The 21,467-nt window shown below is 41.9% G+C and overlaps 1 protein-coding gene and 1 non-coding gene across 2 annotated transcripts in view; one reads left to right on the top strand and one right to left on the bottom strand.

Moving 5' to 3' along the window:
• The window catches only part of LRP1 (LDL receptor related protein 1), a 612,781-nt gene that overhangs the window by 69,457 nt on the left and 521,857 nt on the right, over positions 1 to 21,467 (top strand). The window lies entirely within an intron of this gene.
• Positions 7,824 to 7,905, bottom strand: TRNAL-CAA. Its single transcript has one exon. It is a non-coding gene; the product is annotated as a tRNA-Leu (tRNA).

Genomic DNA, 21,467 nt, shown 5'->3' with positions numbered 1-21,467 from the left:
CCACAGGAGTCGGTTGTAAAATTGCACAGCTTGATTATATTATGTGACCCGGCATGGACTGTGTTTTGGCCTTCGTCTCTCTTTTGATTGTCTTGCTCTTCAGCCTGCTGCTCTAACCAGGGTGTCTAAACCTTTGCACAGAGCTGTGTGGTGTATATAACGGGCAAGATGGAATATCTATGTATGATGCATATGTATACACACATACAGTTATGTAAAATGTATGAAGGCATCTCCATAAACTGGCCTCTGGAGGTACATGCTACTTAGTCACGTCAAAGAGTTAATGAAGGCTGCTACTGTTCTTTCAAGAAACTGATAGAAGGAATCCAAAGTATAGCAAAGGAACATCAGACACAAAAAGTACAAATGGCCTTCAAGGTTAGGACATCAACTCAGAAGTTTATTAATCAGACCCGACATGGTTCATGTTTCGGTGAAATTGCCTGCGTCAGGGGTCTTACAAATGTGAACATGTACAATTATAGCAACCTTTCAAGGGAGAATGCCAATTGTTAGGTGACAAAAAGTCCCCCCCAAAAAAGGCGTGAATGTGCAAAGCTAAGCTCTCATGCAGTACACACTCTGCTCTTGAAGTGCAGAGAAACACTATTCAGAGTATGTACCACGTGAGAATTTATTTTTGCACATTCATGCCTTTTTTTCGGCGTCCTTTTGTGGCATTCTCCTTTGAAGGGTTGTTATAACTGTACCTGTTCACATTTGTAAGACCCCTGATGCAGGCAGTTTTGCCGAAACACGGACTGTGTCGGGTCTGATTAATACATTTCTGACTTGACGCCCTAACCTTGAAAGCCCTATGTACTTTTGTGTCTGTGTTCCTACTGTGCTTTAAACATGTTATGTATTGCAGGTCCCTTTTCTTGAGTGGGATGTTTTACTAATACGTGTACTAGCTTAGTAACATGCTTCAGTACATCTAACTCTACATGGTAAACAAAAAAAAAAGAAAACATGAAACTTTCCAAAGTAAGGCTCTCACCCCAGTCCTAGGGACACTCCTAGCCAGTCAGGATATCCATAATGAACATGCATGAGATAAATTTGTATGCCTTACATCCAATCTATGCAAATCTATGTATATTTATTCTTGATATCCTGACTGACTAGGTGTGTCCTGAAGACTGGGTTGAAAACCCTTGTCCAGATAGAGAGAAGTTGATCTGTATGATGCTTATAAGATCCATCTTCAGGAGTATATTGCGGTCTATGAATATGCAAAAAAAGCGTATTTTTGGCATGAGATTTCAGAGGCTGTTAATCGCCCATTAGAGGAGTTTAATACTGTTGTTTTTTGACTCAAGATAACAGGAGAGGCTGTGCTCCTGTAGATTTAACATCAGATCAGTTTGGGGGTTTCTTTCTCTAAGATGGAAAATGTATTGCAGCCATTTCCAGTGCGGACTGAGGTAGGTTATATGGGAAACTTTTAGGGGGGGGGGGGTGAGTTATTGGTGCTTGTGAAAGTCTGAAACCTACACAGTCTCTGATGGATCCTTGTTCCTCAGCTATTTTAAGGAATTTGGGTGATGTGGTGGCACCTTCTTTGGAGTTAATAAATCATTGGGGGAAGGTTGTGTATCGAATTGTCTTAAGAAAGCAATAGTAAAGCCTTTATTAAAGAAGGAAACTTTGGATCCTAAGGTGGTTACCAAACTACTGACTGATTTCAGTTTTGCCTTTTTTGGCAAAGTTTATTGAAACAGTAGTTTATGTGCAATTGCTTGATTATGTGGAGGTTAATGGCTTATTAGACTGTCATCAATGTGGATTTCATAAGAGTCTCATTGTACGGAGGTTTTGGTGTTATCTATCTTTGATGTGCTTAGGAGAGAGTTGGATGAAAATCTTACTTATTATTTTGTGTCTTTGAATGTGTGCTCTGCATTTGACACGGTCAGTCATGCTATTTTTCTTGATAGATTGCGGATGTTGGGTTTGGCAGGTAGAGTATCAGACTGGTTTCAGTTGTATGTGATGGGATATACTATGGAGGCTCTTTGGGATGTTAGTGTATCAGATGAGTTTGCCATATTTAGGGGGTTCCATAAGGATCAACATTATTGGCAATGCTGTTCTACCTGTATCTTTCCCCCTTCTTTGTGTAATGTTGCGTCAGTGAAGGTTGAGTACAAGATTTATGCTATTATCCAGTTTTTTTCTTTGTGGACAATTACTTTTTTCTGGGGTGTACTCATTTGGATTTATGTATGCAGTGGATATGAGACTAGAGACTCGATATTTAGACTGCGGGAGTTAGCCTGGCAAACTTTCGCGGTCAGCGCTGCTCCCTGATATGCAATGCCGGACCCATTTCCGGTGACTGGCATTGAATATCTGGTTTATTTTTGGCCAGTTCAAACTTAACCGGCCAAGCCAATTATTCAGCACTGGCCGGTTAAGTTTGAACCGGATAGGCCTGGTATTCACGAGGCTAAATATGGCTGCTAAACTTAGCTGGCGATGCTCTTAAAATCGGCGTATTGCTGGTTATATTACGCAGTATAATTGGCTAGCCACTAACTGTGAATTTTCAGCAGGTCATGGCCAGCCATGTCCTGCTGAAAATTCGTGGATAGCTGGTTATGGGGGCATTAAACCAGTCAGATGCTGATCCTGGCTGGTTAAATGCTTTTCAATATCGAGGGTAGATGATTGCGAGTAGTTCATTGCTGAGATTATGATTGTTGGGGGGAATATGGAGAGTAGTAGATATGCCTCAGTGATATTTGATGATGTGGTTATTCCAATAAGGGATCAAGTAATTAGCCTGAGGGTTGTGATTGAGTCTTAACTGAATGGGCAAGCCCAGATTTCTAGGGTAGTGCAGCTGAAGATGTTGGGTAAGATTAGGGTGATGTTGTCTAGGGGAGGTTTTCAATTGGTGGCCCAAAGTCTGGTACAGTCAAAATTGAATTATTGTAACAGCCTGTGTCTCGGGGTTTCACAAGCACCTTGTAAAGCACTTCAGGTAGTGCAACATGCTGCTGTGCTTTTGATTTTCGGTCTTGGTCATTTTGATCATGTTTCCATTTGTATGAAGTCTTTACGTTGGCTCCCTGTTTTATATAGGGTGTGTTTTTAAATTGTTGGTTATTAAGGCTGTGAATGGAGTGGCACTTGGCTATTTAAAGCAGGTTTTGCAATTCTGTGTACCTCAGCGTTCTTCGATATCAGAACATGTCAACTAATTGTCCCTTTGTTAACGAAGCTGTGTTATAATATATCACCAGGGAGGCAGCGTTGTATATAATAGGCCCAATATTGTGGAATAAGCTACTTTTACGGTTGAGTACAATAAAAGAGCTGAATGTTTTTAAGAAACGACTTAAAGCATATTTATTTGCACAGGCCTACTTTGGTGTAGACTGAGGGTGAAGCTTTTTGTATATTAAGCAGGGTGCTTCACAGAACTATCTAAATACCTACCTCATAGCCTATAGAGAGAGATATAACACTGTACCTAACCAACAAGGTTGTAGTCACTCAGTGTCCCACTTATAATATTGTACCAACTTTTGTCCCACTGATGATGTAAACCGCACCGAACCCTAACAGGATATTAGCGATATATAAGCTCAGAGCTGAATTTGAATTGTATTGATATTAAACAAAATTCCATCCACAAATATCCACAAACATATTTTGATGTTTTAATTGATATATATACTGTACCCCGCCTAGTTAATAGGGGGGTTAAAAATGTGTAAATAAATAAACTTGTCACTTCCAAAATGTTTTCCATGCGTAAGATTGGAAATTAAATTCAAATGCAAGAGAGGAGATTCGTCAGTATAGGAAAACTACACTACCACTGAGAGGCTGCTTCCCACCGTCAATAGGAAAATTAACACAAAGACTATAAGACAGGAAAGTGAAGATGACAGAAGAGAGAATAATTTATTGTGTTTTTTTTTAGTAAATCTTACCGCCTTGTCTGACAGGCAGGTCCAGGCAGTGTTCAGACTACAAATAGTGAGAAAAGAACTCCAATCATTTGGCAGGAAAGATTTCAGTCATTCAGGCCCATTCGTACATACCTCGCCCTTCATCCGCACCCTCCTGCATCCAGTCAGTGATTGACTTATACATAGAGGAACAAACCCACGCAGACTCGAAACCACACAGGAAACATTTGCTTTAAACAGTGGTTTCTACAATGAACAGCGTTGATCGGATTGAACAGACAACTTTGAGAGACTCCTGAGGCAGGCAAGTCGCCGAAACACAGCTATATTGAGTCTGTAGTACTGTGTAATAAACGTTTAGACTCTGAAAGAATTGTCAAGATATTTCTTTGAGTCGCTTTCGCTGTTTCCTATATGGTTTTCAGTCAGGGGTCCCCAGATGGAATGCCCCCCAGTATGCCCATGTCGTAATTATGTATTTATTAGGATTTATTTACAGATTTATTTACCACCTTTTTGAAGAAATTCACTCAGGGCGGTGTAGAGTAAGAATAAATCAAACATGAGCAATAGACAATTTACAGCAGTAAAAATATTCAAATAACAATACAAGTATGGCATGGTATACTAAGTTACAATGTGAGAAGATTGATAGACTGAAACAAAACCATGCTGTACTCTGATAATCATCTGAATAATGAAGAAGCTGTACAAATAAAACACCGTCACTGCCTTTTATTTCCATTTCTCACCTTGAACTAACTCCACCAGCAATGGTGGAATATCTTGATCTTAATTAGCTAAATGCACTCTAAACAGCATTAGTGCGTGCTGATGCGTAACTCGAATGCATTCTGCTGACAATAAGGAAAACCATTTGTTACTTTGGGAGCAATTTTGGCAAGCCAAGTATATGCAGTTTACATGGATAATGGGGGAGGGGGGGGGGAGTGTTATCAATGTGAGCTGCTGTTCTAATGTGTTATTTTACTGTTAACCCTATTATGTTTCACTGACTACAATAGCATAAGTTAGTGGTACAATAACATGTCTTAATGGTAGCCCACATTGATTTTTATGCTCCTTAGACGGGCAGTTATTAATGCGTATTAAGGGAATGACCTGTGTTTTTTTGCCATCTGTTATAAGGAGAATGATGAATTATAGACAGTTCACAAAAGTTTTTCAGAAAATTTGTTAGCACATGATTTTCCCAAATTCTATATATGGTGCCTTTAGTTCTGCATGCTAATTTGGCCACATAGCTAAATTGCGCAGCCAACTTAATTGATAAACCAATCAGTGCCGACAGTTGGTGCTTATCAGCCAATTAGCAGCACTAACTGACTTGCTAGGTGTATTCTATAATGCGGCGCATGTAAATTCTAATGTGAGCAGTCAAAAGGGGGTGTGGCCATAGGCGTGGAATGGGCAGGTTGTGGGCATTTCAAAAAACTATGCGCTCTATTATATAATACACCCGATCTGCGCCCAGCTGATATCCAGAGAAAATCCTGATTGCTGAGATACTGATATGTACCAAACATAAGAGGGACTTTCAGGCGATCATGTCTGATCTTGAAGTACCAAAATGGTGTAACAAGTTGGGGGTAAATATTCAGCCTGCGGCGGTCAGCATTTTGCTGACCACCGCCGGCATTATTCCTGGATATGCAGTGCTGGTTCATATCTGCGCTCTGGCTTTGAATATCCGGTTTATGCGACGCCGGGTAATACGTGGCCGGTTAAGTTAATATTCAGAACTTGTCGCATAAAGAGAGGACTGTTTTTTTTATGTGGTCCCATTTATGTGATGACTCTGACTGGTTAAGTGCTGACAGTGCCCTCCCCCCCCCCCCCCCCAAATAGCTGGTTTTCACTTAGATGCTCAGTGGCAACAAGTAGTTAAGTGCCGCTGAAACTTAGCAGATAGCGCCACTGATATAACTTTTATGAGTGGAAAGATCTCTGTTTACCCTTAGATATCAAAATGGATACAGATGAGAAGGAAGAAATAATATTATTAGGTGCTAGATTGAAACACCCATGTAAATGTTTGATTTACTTGGAACATTCATGTTTTTTTATGAAGCTTCTCAACTGCAATTTTTTGGAGGGGAAGGGATCTCATTAGCTGTTCCATAAGCGGTCTAGGTTAACCATCTATGTTGTTTTCGTGCTATAAGAATATTGGGATTACTCGCTGCTTTTCTTTGATTTCCTTTTTTCCTTTGTCTCAACTTCCTGTATTTCTGAATTGTCCCTTTTTGTGGTCTAATTTAAGCCTAGGTATATTCAAGTGTCTCTCTGTTTATATGCCTTAATTTGTGTTTCTTATTATAGCTTTTTGCCTGTTCAATGTATTTGTCTTTGATGTATGTATGAAGTAAACCAAACATATGATACCCCCATTGCAAGGCCTTCATGGTGAATAGAGAAAAATTCCTTTGCTGTTCCTGAGTCGCCCTAAGCGGGTCTGGAAAAATCTGTATTTTTTGCCTCATGAAAAAAGACCTCTTTTTAAAATAGGAATGTTGTGTTGGATGTCTGTGTTGGGGAAAGGCAAATGAGACCAGTAAAATAGCTCTTTTAATCTTTTCTCCACTTGAAAATTCCAGGAGATCTGTCTGTTCTCCAACCTTTTAATTGATAGAGATTTCCCCTAAGATTGCATTATCTTCCCCCAAAGACTCCTTTCATGCTTATTCCTGTGGGCAAATAGAGTGTCTTGCTAACAGGCCCTATTGCTGTTTTCAACATGCCCAAGATCTCCACCAAATACTTTTTAAACTGTTCCCTTGGGAAATTTAAGAGGTTTGAATGGAAAATTCAATACATGGAGGATTTTGCTATATCATTGAATCTACAGTTTTTCCATTCTACACTGTATCACTTCTCTATCCTGGACTAAAGTTCTCTGCATAGTTGACAGTTGTCCAGAGTTTCCTTCCAATTTCTTAATTGGATTCATATGACCAAATTGGATATCAATTGCAATCTGAGTTAACATTGAAATAAAATGTTCCAGGGATGTCATCAAACTCCATAAGCAGTCAAGAGTTACAATAGTAGGCTTATTAAGTTGGAACTTTATTTTGTAGCCTGAAAACCACCACATTGACCTCTTGAGATGTCACATCTTCATCATGGGGAGCCAGGATCTCAGATCTCTCTGCTTGGGCTGAATCTAGAGAAAATGCAGCATTTAAACCAGTCCTCGTGCTTCTCCCAGCTCTGTCCTCATATTGTTTTGGTTCATATATTGCTCCACTTATTGCAGGACAAGGCATCTGTCTGATCCCTGATTGAATGTCAAGTTCCTCCTTCTAGCCAGGGGAAACTGGCCCCTAGCTACACCAAATGCCATTATCCAGCAGCAGGAGGGCAAAGTGCCACAGACTGTTGAACTAAGCAAAGTATCTCTTTTCATTTGTCGGGCTGCTTCCAACGTAGCAGCAACAGACCCTTGTGGTAAAATCAGAATAGAGATGGGTAGCTGCTAGGTTATCCTAGTTTTGTCAGAGTGGAACATGCTAAAGATCTGGGGGCTTGGATCTCAGTAGAAATCAAGAAGAGCACCAAACACATCTCATCTTTGTGATGCCATTTTGGATCCCCCATGATGTCTACGCAAGTCTTCACACACCTTTCTTGTGCACTACTTTACTACTACTACTATTACTACTAGACGTATGTAGCGCTGTACACATATATGCAGGTACTTTATCTGTCCCTAGAGGGCTCACAATCTTAAGTTTTTGTACCTGGGGCAATGGAGAGTTAAGTGACTTGCCCAGGGTCACATGGAGCTGCAGTGGGAATTGAACCCCGGTTGCCAGGATCAAAGCCTGCTGCACTAACCATTAGGCCACTCCTCCCTTAAAAAGCCATTTCTGTCACAGACAGGATTTAAACTTGTGCAGGGAAACCCCATTGGATTTTGAGTCCAACGCCTTAACTACTTGGCCACCGTGACTCCCATAGGTTAATGATAATAGCACAGAGATTAGTGTGTAGACCTTGTGCTGCTTCCTGCACTTTTATTACATTGGCCTTAAAGTTATCTACTTGGTTTGGCCTCTGGGTCAATTGAGAAACTTGATTACAGGACCACCAGATATCTGTATTTGTGGGATTGGTCATGGCACTTTAATAGACTTTGTGAGTAAAAGCCAATTGAGCAGTAGGCCCTATATCAATCTAGGGTTTCGGAGGAAGTAACGTAGAAGTGATATGAGGGATCACTTCTCTAACAGTTTCCAAAAAGGCCAAATTGGGATAGAACCACTATATAGATGCCATGGTTTGTTTTGACTCACATTTACATCAACTGAGGCTAAAAACAAGAGAAATTCTAGATGCCTATTGGGCATGAGATATTTTCAGTGCATTTTTAAAAAAATTAGGTATCGATTGAAGATACGTTAACACCCTGAGTAATACCATCGGTCTCCATATTTAAAGAAACCTATAATGTTCTTCAGTGGTGGTTTATTTTTTTTTTCTGCCAGGTCACTGACCTGGAACCTTTTTGAGATGCTTTGCTTTCGTCTTTGCAGCTGCAGTGGAGGGCTGATATCCCAACCAGCGTTGATCTGATAATTTTTTTTAGAAAATTACTACTGGTTTTCTTTGGCTTTCTTTTCTCCAGTTCCTTCTCAAAGTACAGGCTTAACACCGTACAATGAGACTTTAAGCAAATTGCATTGAAGCTTCCAAATATGAGTTTGAAGCCAGTGACCCATCTGCTTTTCTTGTACTTAATTGGAGTTGTGGAGACCAGATGTCTGAATGGCATATATGGAAGAAATTGATTCTGGAAAATTTTTGTTTCTAATCTAGTCAAAGGTCAGGATCCTCCCACCCCAGTATAGCTTCCCAGCCTTTCGGTACAATGAAAAAGTAGGTTATAACCACAAAAGATGACATACGTGATGTAAAAAATGAGTTTACAGCTAAAGGCAAGCCCGTACCAAATCTGAGGTAATTTTTAATAGTTGGGTTGTCATCCAAGGGTAAGGATTTGTTCGTGCATAGACACCAAATAGAAAGATTCAGAAAGATGATAAGCTCAAGTGTTATCATTTTCAGCCCAAAGTATCAGGACTGTATTTGTAAAAAATAAAAATAAAAAAAAGAACCAAACAACCCCCCAAAAAACAGGTGTAGCAGGCCTCCGCAATGTGCTTCCTTGTGTAGTGACAGGAGGAACATTCTGGATCCCAGCACCAGAAAAATGGCAGTAAAACTAATGAAGGGGAGAGTTAGCCCAATTGCATTAGTACCTTAAGTTTTGGAGGGAAATAGAAAAGTACAGGGAGGAGCAAGGGATTTAGCACTTTCTCTTTTCTCCCTAGGAAGGGAACCAGTACAGAAAGATGTAGAGCACAGGTGGGTGTCCCACCCTGAGGCCCATCAAGGCCTTGGTTCTCTACTCAAGGGTCTAAAGCAGCAATTCACAAACTTGTCCTAGGCGGGGAACCCCAGCCAGTCAGGCTTTCAGGATATCCACAATAAATATGCATGGTATTGATTTACATGCACTGCCTCCTTGGTATGCAAATCTATGTCATGAATATTCATTGTGGATATCCTGAAATCCTGACTGGCTGGGGTAACCCCAGGACAGGTTTGGGAATCAGTGGGCTAAGGTGAAGTCGAGGGGAAGGCCAATAATAGGCTCTGCTCTCTTAAGAAGAAGTAAAGGAGAGGGGTTTTAAGCAGGAACATGCAGAGTTATAGTTGCTCCTTGTGTGAGTCACCCACATCACCACCAGCGAGAGGAGACAGTGGTCTGGGAGTGGATTTTGCACGTCTCCATATTTGTGCTCTGTTGCGGTCTCGCCGATTGCACAGCCCTTGGTATGGTTCAGTTACAACAGCAACAACAAAAAAAATGACGCACACGTCAGAGTCACTAAGAGCCAGCCCAGCGGGGATAGGGTATGGTTGTGTTGGGGGGGGGGGGGGGGGGGAAGAGGAAAGGGTGGACAGGATCTTACTGGGCCCCCTTTATCTTTTTGTTTGAAAGGAGTAAAGAAACCTGTTTAGCTCATATCAGTGTATTTATTGTAGAAAGACTTTTTTTTTTCTCCACACAGCACATAATTAAGCTGTAGAATCTGTTGCTAGCGGATGTGGATAAGGCAGCTAACATAGCGGGATTCAAAAGAAATTTGGATAAGTTCCTGGGGGAGGGGGAGAGTCCATAAAAAAATAATTAGCCAGGTAGACTTGGGAAGACCATCATTTATCCCTGGAAATGAGCTATGAGAAACAGATGTACTTTTGACATTTGCTAGATACTTGTGATTTGGACTGGCTATTGTCTGAAACAGGTTGTTGAGCTCCGTGGATCTTGGAGTGACCCAGGATGCCTTTTGTTGTGTAAAAAGTTAGCAAAGCTGGGTTATATTGCAAAACAAAGTTAAATCTTTTTAGCTAGGTAAGAAGGTGTTCAGTGATTTATGTTTATTTCTCTCTGCAAAGATGTTTTATATATTCTCATTCTCACACACACACTGTCACACAGACAGTCTCACTCTGTCACACACCCGCACATTCACTCTGGATCTCTCTCTCAAACATACACACTCCCAGGAAAACCTTGCTAGCGCCCGTTTCATTCGTTCCAGAAACGGGCCTTTTTTACTAGCTTTATATATGTTTCAGTTTTCCTGTATTCTGCCTTTTTTTTCTTTCTCTGCACCCAGTTCAGTTTTACATTCTGATATAGAAGTGGGTGTCAGAGAGGCAGGATTCAGCACACTTGAAACAAATGCCCTTAGAGCTAGATTCCAAGAGAAAATCCTCCAAAGTGAGCTCCCTGCAGATAAGGCAGCATACTTCAAATTGGCATCAGAAGAGGGTGCGATTTATGTGCTGGGTTACTCTGAATCATTTTGGATCGTTTTCTGGGGCGTGGGAGGGAGGAGGTGGGAACGTCAGTCTTGACTGCCTCTGCATTCAATTCAAGCCTTTTCTTTCTGTCAGACTGTGGACTGTTTGTGCATGAAGGTGAGAAATTTTTCCCAGTCTTGTAACTGTGTGAGGTATTTTCCATGGTGTTCTATCACAGAATGGAATCTTCTGCTGCGGATGGTTGTTGCAGTGGTCAGTTGGGTGTCCCGTGCGCTCCTGCACTGTAGTTTCCACTTAAAATTCTAGAAAGATAAAATCCTTTGGGAGTAAAATCTTAGTGCAGGGTTTGAGCTGTGTACTGATCTGATGATCCATTTCTTCACCATCTTCATCAAAGTCATTGGTTACTTGTAAGACGTTTACAATATAATTCAAGGTAGAGAAAAAAGGGACCAACACAAGACAGAACAAGAAGGGAAGGGTTATAATCATTAGTAATATAAAATATACATTTCTAGGGAACAAAAGATTAATTATGTTTGGCATAAAAAAAGAGACACTTGAGGAAAGGAGGGGAATGATTGTCACACAGACACTGCAGCGTATTAGCTGTTGAAACTGGCTTTAAGTTGAGGTAGAGGCAAGATGTGCAATCAAAATTTAATCTGGGAGGAAGGCCTGAGTGAATAGGTTTTCAGGGCAGATTTGAACTTATTAAAGATATTTTCAAAGCAAATATAAAATGGAAAAGCCATTCTAGAGCAATGAGGCTAAAAATGGAAAACAGGTTGATTCCAAGCAGATCTGCATTTGGGTTGGAATGACCCAAAATTGCTTATGGGAAGAGTGAAGGGTATGGGAGTGTAAAGAATTAATATTATAGAGGAATGGAGGAAGCTTGATGAGCTAATGTAAGAATTTTAAAGTGGATTCAGTATATATAGTAACTGGGAGCCAATGCTCTTTAGAAAGAAGGGGAGAATCCCTGTCAGACTTCTTAGTGCTAAAATGTAGTTTACAGAAGTATTGTGATTTATTTGTAATCAGTGAAGTTGTGATAGCAGCAAAACATGAAGTAGTGAGCTGCAGTAGTCCAAACACAAAATTACATTACATTACACTAGTAAAAGAGACCCGTTTCTGAGCAAATGAAACGGGCGCTAGCAAGGTTTTCGTCGCCAACACTCCCCCTCCCTCCCTGCCCAACCCCTTCGTTGTTCTGCCATTGCTCCGCCCTCAACGTCATGACATTTGATGCGAGGGCGGGGCCCGGAGCGATTTTGCAACCCCCCCCCTCCCTGTGAACCCTTTCGTTGTTCTGCCATCAAGGTATTCGTCATCAACACCCCCCCCCCCCGCCTCCCTGCCTGCCAACCCCTTCGTTGTTCTGGCATTGCTCTGCCCTCAGCGTCATGATATTTGACGCAAGGGCGGGGCCCGGAGCGATTTCCCACCCCCCCGCCTCCCTGCCTCCCTCCCTGCCAACCCCATAGTTGTTCTGCCATTGCTCCGCCCTTGAGGGTGGGGCCCGGAGCGATTTTGTAATGATATTTGTATTAATGATTTACAGTTTCTGTTTACACTTTGATTTGGGCTTGTAGTGTTGATTTATGATTTGTAATTGGGATGGATATTGATGGCTACATTTATAGTAGAATTTTTTAGAGGTATGCTTTCATCTGTTTCCTAAAGTGTAGATAGTTCGTGATGCTTCTTGTGATCTTTGGTATTGAGTTCTACCATTTGGAACCCAGATAATTGAAAGTGGCCGTGTAAACAGATTTGTATGTAGGTGAAGAAGTAGGTAGTTTCTGGCTTCCGTGGTTGCGTTTCTTGGGGATAGTTCAGTCATGTCTATCATATATTCTGGTGACTGACCAAGTAATATTTTATAGATGATGGTGCATGCTTTGAAGATCAGTCTTGCCTAAATAGGCAGCCAGTGTAGTGTTTCGAGTAGGACGATTTCTTGAAAATTAGTCCTGCTGCCGTTTTTTGGACTGTTGGCGGCATTTTCAATGCGCTCTCCTTACAACCCACGTATGCAATGAATCTGGTTGTGATAGTATCGTTGATTGTACTATACTCCTGAATGATTGTCTTGAAAAGTAGTCTCTGATCCTTTATAGCTTCCATAATGTTCTGAAGCATTTGGTAGTTACTGCTGATATTTGACTATCTAGTGTTAGGTGTTAGTTAAAAAATACTGGGAATTACTCTTGAAAATGTTCCAATTTGGTATGTTTGGTAGTGGATAGTGAAGTTTTGGTGGTCTGTGGGGTTGTGCACATTTTGTCAGTAGTGCCTTTACTGCGCTCGTGTTGGGTGGTTCGAAAGTAGACCAGATTCTGTCGGCCGTAGTGTGGTAGGTTTTCGTTGTGCAGTCTTGTAAGAAGTCAGCGATGGTCGTTTGTGGTATTGCAAGGGTAACTCTTGTTTTGATTATTTTTTGTATGAAATATTGCCCTAGTTCACTTGTGGTAGATGGTGTTTTGGTTGTTGCCAGTACTTCCTGGGTTTTTAGCAGGTTGTTCATGAGTTCAAATATTTTTTTCATGTTAATCTGTTCTGGGTTTGTGTTTGTGACTAAGGAATGTAGTAAGAGTCATGAGAAAATTAGAGCCATGGGATAGGAGGCAATGTTCTGGTATAGATTAGGAATTGGTTTTGGGATAAAATACAGAGGGTAGGATTAAATGGCCATTTTTCTCAGTGGAGGAGGGTGAATAGTGAAGTTCTACAGGGATCTGTATTGGGACCGGTGTTATTTAACATTTGTAAATGATATGGAAATCGGAACAATGAGTACATAAGTGTTGCCATACTGGGACAGACCAAAGGTCCAACAAGCCCAGTATCCTGCTTCCAACAGTGGCAAATACAGGTCACAAATACCTGGCAAGATCCCAAAACAGTACAATACATTTTATGCTGCTTATCCTAGAAATAAGCAGTGGATTTTCCTCAAGTCTGTTTTAAACCCCGCTAAGCTAACTGCTTTTACCACATTCTCTGGCAACGAATTCCAGAGGTAATTACACGTTGAGAGAAGAAATATTCTCTCTGATTCGTTTAAATGTACTACTTTGTAGCTTCATTGATTGCCCCCTAGTCCTAGTATTTTTGGAAAGCATAAAAGCAATTCAACGTCTAACCGTTCCACTCCACTCATTATTTTATATGCCTCTATCATATCTCCCCTCAGCCGTCTCTTCTCCAAGCTGAAGTGCCCTACCTGTTTCAGCCTTTCCTCATAGGGAAGTCGTCCCATCCCCTTTATCATTTTCGTCGCCCTTCTCTGTGCCTTTACTAATTCCACTATATCTTTTTTGAGGTGCGGTGACCAGAATTGCACACAGTATTCAAGGTGTGGTCGAACCATGGAGCGCTACAAAGGCATTATATCATCCTCGTTTTTATTTTCCATTCCTTTCCTACTAATACCTAACATTCTATTTGCTTTCTTTGCTGCCACAGCACACTGAGCAAAGGGTTTCAAAGTATCATCAATGAGGACTCCTAGATCCTTTTCCTGGTCGGTGACTCCTAACGTGGAACCTTGCATCACGTAGCTATAGTTTGGGTTCCTCTTTCACACATGCATCACTTTGCACTTGCTCACATTAAACATCATCTGCCATTTGAATGCTCAGTTTCCTAGTCTCATAAGGAATTTTTATTTATTTATTTATTGCATTTGTATCCCACATTATCCCACCTATTTGCAGGCTCAATGTGGCTTACATAGTTTTGTTAACATAGTCATTGCAGGGTGACAGATCCATTTAATATTGTGCCGAGGTTAAGTAAGGGTAGAAGGAAGAAGGAAAGGGGTGATTAAGGTAGTTATAGTAGGTGGGCTATCTTGACTGAGTGGGTTGTCGGGTGGATTAGTGTGACTGTTAGTTCTCATTGTATGCCTTGAGTGAGGTGATTAAATTTGCAGGTGACACAAAACTATTCAAGGTTGTTAAAACACATATGGACTGTGAAATATTGCAGGAAGACCTTAGGAAATTGGAAGACTGGGCATCCAAATGGCAGATGAAATTTAATGGGGAGAAATGCCAAGTGATGCACATTGGGAAGAATAATCCGAATCATAGTTACCTGATGCTAGGGTCCACCTTGGAAGTCAGCAGTCAAGAAAATGATCTAGGTATCGTTGTAGACAATAAGCTGAAATTTTCTGCCCAGTGTGCGGCGGTGGCCAAAATAAACAGGATGATAACAATTATTAGGAAAGGGATGGTAAATATGACTGAGAATACTTTAATACTTCTGTATCGCTCCAAGATGTTGACCTCACCTTGAGTATTGCATTCAGTTCTGGTCACCATATTATTGTGGAGCTAGAAAAGGTTCAAAGAAGAGTGACCAAAATGACAGATTATTGAACTCTTCTCATTTGTGGAAAGGCTAAAGAGGTTAGGGCTCTTCAGTTTGGAAAAGAGATGGCTGAGGGAGGATATGATTGAGGTCTACAAAATCCTCAGTGGTGTAGAACAAGTAGAAGTGAATCGATTTTACTCTTTCAAAAAGTACAAATATCAGGGGACACTCAATGAAATTACATGGAAATACTTTTAAAATAAACAGGAGGAAATATTTTTTCACCCAACGAATAATTAATCTCTGGAGCTCTGCCAGTAGATGTAGTAACAGTGTTAGCATATCTGGGTTTAACAAAGGTTTGGACAAATTCCTGGAGGGAAAGTACATAGTCTGTTATTGAGACAGACATGGGGAAGCCAGTGCTTGCCCTGGGATTGGTAGCATGAAATGTTGCTGCTTTTTGGTTTTCTGCCAGGTACTTGTGACCTGGATTGGCTACTATTGGAAACAGGATACTGAGCTAGATGGAGCGTTGGTCTGACCCTGTATGGCTATTCTTATGTTCTTATGAGTCATAAAGCTTTTTTGTCAATTAAGGAATGGTTGGTTTGTAATTGGTAGAGAGTAAAGAATAATTTCTTCAGAATGGCATTTGGACTGAGATTGATAGCCTGCACAATATGGGGGTGTTAATGCCCTGTCACCCAGTCCTATTGGGACATGATAGTGGAGGTGTAGCTTGGTGGTTAGAGCAGTGTGTTGAGACCCAGTGAAGCCAGGGTTCAAATCCCACTGATGCTCCATTTAACCTTGGGCAAGTCACTTCACCCTCCATTGCCTCAAGTATAAAGTTATGTAATTCCTCTGGGGATAGGGAAATACTAATACAAATCACTTTGAGCTCACACCTTTTCATTCGTAGCTTAATCTATAATAATGTCGTGACCATTGCCAAAACAGAGTATTAAACCTCCTAGAAATAAATGTGATGGCAAAGAGCAACTTTTCCCAACTGGATTTCCTTTGTGTACAAATCTCTCCCATACATATTTATTATAGGTAGCCTGAAAAACTTTACCAGTTAGGAATATTTCTGATCTAGGATTGAGAGTCATTGGCATAGAAGACTTTTAAGCACATCTTGGACACCCGCGGTCTTTTTTTTTCAGTTGCACTACTGCAGACCCTTTTGGATCTCATGTTTTACCTTAATTTCTCCAAACCTAAGGGAGCCCCTTTATTAATGGTATGCTAACCATTAGTAAATGAGCCTCTAAGAATTATATATGCTGGTTCTTGGCCTTCTTGAATTTCAGTGCCTTTTAGGCAAGTTTCTTTGTCTGTTTGTACAAGTCAGTGGACCCATAGTGAAAGCTGCTCTGCATGCTGCACGTTGGGCCCCTGAAGATTGAGTTTGCGTTGCTATAGAAACATAGAAAAATGAAGGCAGATAAAGACCACGTGGCCTTATCCAGTCTGATATCCACACCATCTACTATCCCTTCCTCTCCCTTAGAGATCCTATGTGCTTGTCCCAAGCTTTCTTGAATTCAACTATTCTTTGTCTCCACCACCTCCACTGGGAGGCCCCGTTCCACGAATTCACCACCCTTTCAGTGAAGAATTATTTCCTCACGTTACTCCTGAGTTTGTCCCATTTTCCTTTCATCCTATGTCCCCTGACCATTTTAGTAGCTGTTGTCTGGACTGATTCCATCCTATTTGCCTTTTTTTGAAGGTGCGACCTCTAGAACTGTACATAGTACTTTAAATGAGGTCTTCCCAGAGAGTTGTATAGAGGCACCATCTCCTCCTTTTTCTTGCTTGCCATTCCTCTTCCTGTGCACCCAAGCATTCTTCTGTCATCTGCTATCGCCTTTTCTACATCTTTAGTTACCCTAAGATCATCATACAAATGCACCCAAGTCCCACTCCCTAGGGTTTTTATATCCCAAACGCATGACCCTGCATTTTTAGCATTAAATCTTAGCTGTCAAATTCTGGACCTTTCTTCAAGCTTCACTAGGTCCCTCCTCCTCCACCACTGGCACAGACTAGATAGAATGGAGAGAGCAGTGGGAGGCTGCAGCCGGTTCTTCCAGTGTCTGCTGACCTTATAGAATTTTAAATTTGGGGGGGGGGGGGGGGAGAGAGGTGAGGGAAGGAAAGCACATCTATGCTCATTGCATGAACTTTTCAATTCATTTTTACTCAGTTATTGCACATACATTCTACTCGTTCCAGGCCTTCAGGGATTCAGGCACTGCCAGAATAGAAGTGCATTTGCAGTGAGCTTGGGCAGTGAATTTACTAATGAAGGGACTTTACTCTCTTTACGAGAATCAATATTGATTCTGTAATAACAAACCTAATTTAAAAACAAAATTGAGTGTACGTCTCTTTAGTTGAGCTTGTTGCTGCTGACACAGGAATATACCATTCTTAAGGGAGAGAGCTGGTAATGGAGCATTGGAACAGTTTTTGTATAAGTTGTTGGGGGGGGGTGCTTTGTGTAATGAAAACCTCCAGCAGCTTTGAGGAGGCGGGGGGGCCCTGTTGCACATCTCACTTCAGCACCGTGACACACTCTCCACACTCACACACCCCAGCTTCTCCACAGAGCCTGTGAACAATCCAAACCTAAATCAAGTGGGACTCTCTTACCTTGAGATCCTAGGTCCTGCTGGGTAATTTATGATGGAGAAATGCACTATTTTTTTTTTTTTTTTTTTGTTTCTTTCCTTCTTCTCCAACAGTAATCTCCACGCACGTTTGGGCTTCTCTTTTTATGTAATGTGTGTGTGTGTGTGTTAATAGCTCAGTTATTATGAATAGCAGTGGGAGGATGTGTACTGCTTTTTTTTTTTTTTTTTACTGCAACTTTATTTAGAAAACTCACTGCCTGATATTCAAAAGGGTTTAATCAAACAGGAGAGGCTGTTGCCCAGTTAAATCCCACTGAGCTGGTCATCTACCAGTTTTCAGCTATACTTAAGCAGGTAGTGCTTCTGAATAATGCTTGTGACCGCTGAGATGCTGTCCAGTTAGTGCTGGGGTGGTATTCAGTCCACTAGCCAGAAGAAAATGCTTGAAGTTAGGACAGCAAAAAGGCTGTCCTAACTTTATCCACAAAGCTAACCTAATATCGTTCGAATCCCGGTTAACTTTGGGGAGACTGCACTCACCTGGATGTTCAGTGCTTAAGTCCAGTCATGGCCTGCCATTGAATATACAGCTTAATTAAACCTGCGGCTTAAAAATCAGTGACCACAACAGGCTACATATCGGGCCCTCAGAGTTTAAATGCAGACATGCAGCTTTCACACTTCTTCAAGGACGAGGTGGTGGTGGTGGTGGTTGGAGGGGGGGGGGGTAGATGCTGCAGTGGCTGAGGGTGGGGTGGAGTAGATGCTGCAGTGGCTAGGCAAGTTAGAAGCTGGGGTCCAGATAGACTAAACATTTTTCACTTGTCACAAAATGGGAAAAATCCTCTATCTGTTAGAGCCCTGGACCTCTTAACCCCCCCCCCCCCCCCCCCCACTCTCTGCTGCTGGGTGCCTGTTCTCTCTGTGCTGAGTCTTCATTCCTCTTAGTCCCCGCCTAAGTAGAAAAGCTTTCAGTTTTGTACTTTATTAACAGTACTTGCCTGGGGTGTGGGGTATCTTTTCTGGGAACTGAAATTTTTAGTCTGAAAACACAATTATAGGGTGCTGTCAACCAGTTTAAAAGAGTCCTTAGAAAAAGAGTTCTGAAATGAAAAGGAAGATGGCTAAGAGATTTCCAAAAGAGAAAAGGGAATTCATTTTCAATGCACAATCCTCCTGCCCCTTTAGGGACTAACCAAGAATTAAACCAGGACATCTCTTGACCAGCAAGCTCCCAAATTATAATATTGCTGAATAGAATCTGTACTTATTCCCTATTAGTAACCGAGGCACGCAGGTGGGGTGTGAATCAAAATTGTGCTTGTTTTAAGGAGCAGAAAAATCCTTATTTATGTCAGCAACAGGTTTGTTCAACATCACTACTATTATTATTTTTTTTAAATGAGCCAACCAATAGGTAAACAAGCGGAAAAGCAGAAGGCCAAGAGAAGAGAAATAGCACGGCATTATATCTGTGTGTCCCATTTGGTTTTGTGCTTTTTGAATCTTCTCCATGTTTGCTGGCATGGCTTTGCTGGTTAGACGTGACTAAAATGAGACAGGGTGGTTTAACATTTCAGTCACATGCGATTTTTGCTGAAAGAAAGTGGTCCTGGAAGAATGGGAGAGAAGTAACAGCTTTAAAAAAAGTCCTCGTTTTCTGTATCTTCCCTGTGTTTGAGGCCAGAGGAAAGAGAAGCAGTGGGTGAAGGGACTTACAGAAGTAATTCCTAATACTCTCCTTTGATGTTTCGCTTTCTAAAGTACCTTTTAATATAAGCAGAAATCAGAGGGAGTGGAGGAGTAGCCTAATGGTTAGAGCAGTAGAATACAAATCACCAGAACTGGGGTTCAAGTCTCACTGATGCTCCTTGTGATCTTGGACAAGTCACTTAACTCTGTATTACCTTTTGGTACAAACTTAAGGGGTCCCTTACTAAGGTGCGCTAGCGTTTTTAGTTTGCCCTAAATGCTTAGATGCACATTATATTCCTATGGGCATTTCAGTGTTTAGCGCCAGCTGATGTTTAGCGTGAGCCAGGGGCGTAGCCAGACTTCGGGGGGAGGGGGGTCCAGAGCCCGAGGTGATGGGGCACATTTTAGCCCCCCCCCCGCTGCCGCCGACCCCCCCTCCGCCATTGCCGACACCCCCCGCTGCCGCCAGCACCACCACCACAACTTTGACCCCCCCCCTGCCGATGACCCTTTCGACCCCTGCCCACCGTCGCCTGCCTTTGCTGGCAGGGGACCCCAACCCTTGCCAGCCGAAGTCTTCTTTCTTCGTTTTGTTTCCGAGTCCGACGTCCTGCTCGTACAACGTGCAGGACGTCACACTCGGAAACAAAACGAAGGAAGATGACTTCGGCTGGCGGGGTTGGAGTCCCCCACCAGCAAAAGTAGCAGACGGCGACGGTGGGTTGACGGGCGGGTTGGTGGCAGGAGGGGGGGTTGAGAGGGTCATCGACAAGGGGTCCAGGGCCAAATCTATGGGGGCCCAGGCCCCCATGGCCCCATAGTAGCTACGCCACTGGCATGAGCTAAAGACACAAGCAACCCTTAGTAAAAGATCCCCTTAGACTGTAAGCCATTTGGAGACGGGACAAGTTACTACTATACCCGAATGCAACTCACCCTAAGCTACAACTGACAAAAGCATGAGCTAAATTCAAACCCAGAATCCCCATCATGGATTCAAACAGGCTATAATGGCCAAACATTGTCTTTTACATACTGTCCTTTATTTGTTCCTGCAATGTGTTCCTGGTGTGCGAGAAGTTATTTCACTCTCAGCTTGATATTCTATTTTTTGATTTAATGTTGTGCTCTATTTTTAAAAATTGTATTATGTTTTGTAAACCACTTTTTGCTGGACTATGTTGAAGGAAGGCACTATATAAATACAACAAATCACATTTCATACAGTGCAGAGATCCATCCTTCCTGCCTAGATCCTTTTTTTTTTTTTTTTTTGCATGTGCAAGCAACTCAGGCACAGCTGCTTTTCTAAGTGTGTAACATATAGTAACATAGTAAATGACGGCAGATAAAGACCTGTACGGTCCATCCAGTCTGCCCTACATGGTATGTGATACTTTATATGTATACCTGAGTTTGATTTGTCCTTGCCTTTCTCAGGGCACAGACCGTAGAAGTCTGCCCAGTACTGTTCTTGTACTAGGTTCTGAAGCTAACATCGAAGCCCTTCAAAATTTACACTCCAGCCCATCCCTATCTATTCAGTCACGATCAGGGCGTAGACCATAGAAGTCTGCCCAGCTCCCGTTTTGTTTCCAATTACCGGCGTCGCCACCCAATCTCTGCTAAGGTTCCACGGAACCATTCCTTCTAAACAGGATTCCTTTGTGTTTATCCCATGCATGTTTGAATTCCATTACCGTTTTCATCTCCACCACTTCCCGCAGGAGGGCATTCCACATATCCACCACCCTCTCCGTGAAAAAATACTTCCTGACATTACTCCTGAGTCTGCCCCCCTTCAACCTCAATTCATGTCCTCTAGTTCTACTGCCTTCCCGTTTCCGGAAAAGGTTTGTTTGCAGATTAATACCTTTCAAATATTTGAACGTCTGTATCATGTCACCCCTGTTTCTCCTTTCCTCCAAGGTATACATGTTCAGGTCAGCAAGTCTCTCCTCGCAACGCAAATCCCATACCATTTTTGTAGCTTTTCTTTGCA

This window comes from Microcaecilia unicolor, chromosome 3 (genome assembly GCF_901765095.1).
Source record: "Microcaecilia unicolor chromosome 3, aMicUni1.1, whole genome shotgun sequence".
In the NCBI taxonomy this organism is placed as follows: domain Eukaryota; kingdom Metazoa; phylum Chordata; class Amphibia; order Gymnophiona; family Siphonopidae; genus Microcaecilia; species Microcaecilia unicolor.
The sequence above is the reverse complement of the archived record's forward strand: the minus strand, read 5'-3'. Positions and strand labels throughout refer to the sequence as shown.